Consider the following 5,556-nt stretch of genomic DNA (forward strand, 5'->3'; position numbering starts at 1 on the left):
GCCCCCCGCCCCCGGAAGCGCTTCCCCGCCCCGCCCCCTGGGCGCCCGCGCTTCCGGGCAGGCGCCGACCCGGGTGGTGGCGCTTCGCGGCGGACCTCTCGCCAGGGCCCGGAGTCCTGAGCCCGCCCGGTTGTCGTCCCAGAGCCTCGCCGCGGGCGAGCGGCAGCCTTGGTCTGGACCCCGGAGTCCCGACTCCGGGGAGCGGCGTCGGCTCTGCCTTCAGCCCGCGCTCTCCTCGGCGCCCCCTGCTGGCGGGAGGAGGGCGGCGCAGTGGGGCGCGTTTCAGGGGCTCCCGGAATCAAACGGGTGGGAGAGAGCCCAGGACCCTCGACCCCCTCAGCACTGGGGGACTGCCTCCAGCCCAGCCCTCCCTTCCAAGACCCTCCCTCCTGCATCTCTTCAGGCGCTTGCCACGCACCCGAGCTGCTCCTGGCAGGGCAGCTGAAAGCAGCAAGGTGCAGTGGTTAGCAGCAGGGCTCTGGGGACCTGTCATAGGGGGTCCCCTTATGACCTTGGGCAGGTTTTCTCTCTCTCAAAACGGAAGTGGCTCCCGCCTGTAATCCCAGCACTTTGGGAGGGCAAGGCGGGAGGATCACTTGATCCTAGGAGTTTGAGACCAGCCTGAGCAACATAGGGAGACCCCATCTAACTTTTTAAAACTTAGCCAGGCTTGGTGGCACATGCGTGTAGTTCCAGCTGTTGGGGAGGCTGAGGTGGGAGGGTCGCTTGAGTCCCGGAGGTCAAGGCTGCGATGAGCCATGATCGTGTCACTGTACTTCAGCAGTGGTGAAAGAGCAAGACCCTGTCTCAAAAACAAAACAAAACGGAGGTGAAAATTCCCAACTCACTGTTATAAAACCCACGTCACAGAGCATGCCTCAAAAAATGTGCATTTCCAGACCCTTGGGGACACCCCAATCTTCAAACCGTTGGGTGGGAGTGGGAGCCTCACCCAGCATTTTCCTCTCAGCTTTAGACCAATGTAACACTCTTTGAAGAGCTTCCCTTTGCATTTTGGTGGAGTCAGTAGTTGTGGCAGAGGTTTATTTTCCTTTTTCTGGCTTTGTAATAAAAATAAACTAGGAGGAAAGATACCAGCTCCTCTTCAGGATAGAAAGCTGCGGAGACTTCCTGATGTTACTTCATCCTTTGCAAGCAGGAACTGTCTCTCCAGGATCTGTCCAGTGGTCATCCTCCAATAACAACAGCTACCCTTTGTCAAACACTCCATACAGGGCACTGTGTAGACACTTGACAGCCATGACCTCATTTAACACAACCTAAGGAGGTGGCGATCTATTCCCATTTTAATCTAAGAGGGAACTGAGGCTCAGAGAGGTTGAATGACTTATCGAAAGTCACACAGCTAGTAAATGGCAGACTTGGGATGAACTCCCTTGTCTCTCTGCCTTCTTATAGCAACAGAACATCCAAGCATAGCATTTTAGGCAACCCGCCTATAACTGCAGGCACCTGGGCAGACAGGTAGTCTCGCTCTTGATTTGCTATTGCACTTGAGTTGTTTTCTTGAGATCTGTCCCCAAGGGTGAGGTACGTGTGCACCCAGGGCACAGGAATACATCATCTTGTCAGGTTTCCTCCGGACTACTGAGCTGATTCTTATGCCCAGAGTTTTTCCTGCAGATCAGCCTCATCATTTTAACTGATTTTTGCTAAATTCGTTGGTAAGAGTTAGGGTCTTCTTGGCTGTGACACAATATTTGCATGTCATTAAGGACTATAAAGACTAAAATAGTTCCTGAGTTTTTGACCCTCCTCTGCCAAGTGTCTCAAAGTTGTTAGCCATCTGTCTGTCCATTGGACGCTGGGTGTTTCCCTCATAGTTTATATTTACTCTCCCACCTAACTGGGTCACCAAACTCATCATTTATATATTTTTCCAGCCCCTTGCTTTTTTTGTTCTTGTTGTTTAGCTGATTGTCATGGTCTCTACTAATTTTAGTTAAAAAACTGTCACTCCTCCACAGTTGAGGTGCATATGTGTTTCTGTTTTCCCATAATCTTTGTGGCAGTTTTAAATGATTTAACTCGTTCGCTCCCTTGAAATCAAGAAGTCTAGGGAGTGATGTACAAGTCTCATTTTAATTTATTCCACAGTTATCCATTTTCCCCAGCAGCATTTATGAAATGATCCAATTCACATTTTGTTGAAGTTTGGTGTTGTCCTTCAATCCACAGTTAAGAAGGGGTTTTCTGGCCAGGTGAGGTGGCTCATGCCTGTAATCCCAAACACTTTGGGAGGTTGAGACAGGAGAATCACTTGAGTCCAGGAGTTTGAGACCAGCCTGGGCAATATAGTGAAACCTCATCTCTACAAAAAAGAAAAAAAAAAAAAAAGCTGAGTGTGGTGCCACGTGCCTGTGGTCTCAGCTACTTAGGAGGCTGAGGTGGACGATCGCGTGAGCCCTGGAGGTCAAGGCTGCAGTAAGCCATGATCACCACACTGCACTCCAGCCTAGGCATCAGTGTAAGACTCTCTCTTAAAAAAAAAAAAAAAAAAAAGATGCAGGGCTTCCCATCGTGGGAGTCAGCCTATGTGAGGGTGATGGCTGATAGCTTACCAATACTTGTGTTCTGCCTTCTCTTCTTCCACAGCACATGGCTAAAACACATCTCCAGCCTCCTCACCGTGTCATGTGTTAATTGAGGTAGCCTGTGAAGTGCTTGGCATGTGTGAGTCTGCCGTAAAAGTTAATTCCCTTCCCATTCTTTCCTCTTCTCCCCCTCCTTGGACAGATACGGCCTGAATCTCCGCTTCTCATTGATTCCAGATTCCTGAGCACTTGGAGAGCCAAGATAGCCAGGTTATAACTGGTCCCAGCTTCTCCTTCTGGCCCCCACAAGGGACCCTTTCTGCCAGAAGTCTGGCTGCAGGACTTGGCTGTGGTCCACCTGGCACTCCTCAGAGTTTGGCAAAACCTGTTGACTGTTGGCACCTGTTAGTCTTTATACACACACGTAACTCATGTGTCTCCCTTAAACAAAATATATGAATTATTTGGGGTTTCCTCATTCTTCCTCCTCTAACCAGGACCCACTAGTGTGTCCCTTCTACCTGCCTCACTACCTGAACAGTACCGTCGAAGGGGGAGCCTGTCTCTCCAAACAGTCCCAAGATGTCCACTGACTTCCAGATCATTCCAGTAGGTCAAGTTTCCTTCTACCTGGCCACCTCTGCAGAGGAGGGTGAACATTCCTCCTGGGTCAGGGAGAGCGCTTCCTTGGAGAACCCTCAGACACTCACCGCCTTTGCAATGAGGACCAGGTAGTTGGTTTACCCCTCGGAGCTTCTCTTCTTCACCTGTTAGATGATGGTGAGGCTGAGGGGTGTGATTTGAAGAGCTTCCTTTCCGTGATCAAGACCGGGCAGTAGAGAATCCTGTGGCTAAGCAATGAGGTGGATCCAGGTCTAAACTCCAGCTCAGCCGCACAAGACCTCTGTGACCTGAGATGGGTCTCAGGTCACATTTGACCCTACTGAGCCTTGGCCTCCTCGTCTGTGTAGCAACGGGGATGGTACCCACCTCAGTGGGCAAATAAGATAATAATTTAATGTTTTCAGAATGGCATACTCAATAAGTATTTTTGATCAGCAAGAAAGCAAGGGAAGGCCGGGTGTAGTGGCTCACGCCTGTAATTCCAGCACTTTGGGAGGCTGAGGTGGGAGGATTGCTTGAGCACAGGAGCTCAAGACCAGCCTGGGCAACATGGCAAGACCCCTTCTCTACAAAAATTAGCCAGGCATGGTGGTGTGTGCCTACAGTCTTAGCTACTCTGGGATGCTGAGGTGGGAGGTGGGAAGATCACTTGAGCCTGGGAGATTGAGGCTGCAGTAAGCTGTGATGGTACCGCTGCATTCCAGCTTGGGCAAGAGTAAGACTCTGTCTCAAAAAAAAAAAAAAAGAAGAGAAAAGAAAGAAAAGGAAGAAAGGAAAGGAGGAAGGGAAGGAAGGAAAGGGAGGAAAGAAAGGGAGAAAGGATGGTCTCAAGAGCCGCCACCCATTTCCATGAGGCCACTCCTCACTTCCTGCAGAGATGACTTGCTCTCTACTCTCCGCCTGTCTCCCCTGTTCAGCTTCCATTCGAGTCCTGCCTGTCTCTGACCTGAGCCCTGCTGACACCCACTGGGCCCAGGTGCTGCCTCTGGAGTTCTTCCTCTCTGTAATTTTCTTCCTGGTCTGCGCCCTCCTGGTTTCCTGATGGTTCTCCAGCACTTTTAACTGACTCTCCTGGCACTCTGCACTTCTTTGTAGTAATCACAATGGTAATTAATTACCTGTACAATTATATGTTTAATAGCTGTGTCTCCTACCACTAGCCCGTAAACTCCATGAGGATGAGAACTTGTCTGACTTCTTCTCTGCTATTTCTTCAGTGCTTGATACTTAATATTTTTTGGATTAATAGAAAATGAGTGGCTACCTGTTTTTCTTCTATGTTCCCTGAGGGCAAGGACTGCTTTATTGTTCCATTTTCCCTGCACCTTACAGAGAACCTGGTACTGAATGGGCAACAATGTTTGCTGAATGAATGAATGAATGAATGAATGAATGAATGAATGAATGAATAAATGAATGAATGAAGAGACTGAAACCCCATTTCTTTTCCCCTTTTACCTGTATCACGCCTTAAGACTGGTTCTCCCCTCACTGTAAATGCTTTCTTGGTCCTAACCAGCCCCTACCTGGAAGCTTCCCTTGACCCATAAGGATAATAGGTGAGAAGAGAGAGAAATGCCTTCCACATTTGTAGGGAATCCTCATGAGAAAAATAGGATTTTCAGGCTGGGTGCGGTGGCTCACGCCTGTAATCCCAGCACTTTGGGGAGGCCAAGAGGGGTGGATCACGAGGTCAGGAGATCAAGACCATCCTGCTAACACGGTGAAACCCAGTGTCTACTAAAATTACAAAAATTAGCCGGGTGCGGTGGCATGCGCCTGTAGTTCCAGCTACTCAGGAGGCTGAGGCAGGAGAATCATTTGAACCCGGGAGGTGGAGGTTGCAGTGAGCCAAGATCGCGCCATTGCACTCCAACCTGGGTGACAGAGGGAGACTCTGTCTCAAAAAAATAAATAAATAAGAATAAGATTTTCAAGAAATCTGCATGGACCTCTCCACCCCAGTTCCTGCAGAGGACACACCTACCTGGTCAAAAAGGATGCCTTCAACAGGACCCACTTTTTCAACACAGTACAATTGCCTCTCAATTTTCATCAGAGCTATTAATTGCAAAGTTTCATAACCACACTCACAGTACCGTGGTAGGCAGTGTTGTGTGCTGGTTAAGAGAATGGAGGGGTCTTTAAAGTTGCCTTGGGTGCATCACTTAATCTTTTTTACTTCTTCTTACTCATCTGAAAACAGGGACTAATGTCACTGAATTTCTGTTCTGGAATCAGAGGACAACTTACAATCAATGCATATATTTAATATGGTTGTGTGTTTTTTGCCCCAAAGGCAGTCATTACATCCAGAGTATAGCTCAGAATCAATGGCATTCTTGAAAGCTATGTCTCAGGGTGGACTGATGTAACT

This window comes from Symphalangus syndactylus, chromosome 3 (assembly GCF_028878055.3).
Source record: "Symphalangus syndactylus isolate Jambi chromosome 3, NHGRI_mSymSyn1-v2.1_pri, whole genome shotgun sequence".
Classification (NCBI taxonomy): domain Eukaryota; kingdom Metazoa; phylum Chordata; class Mammalia; order Primates; family Hylobatidae; genus Symphalangus; species Symphalangus syndactylus.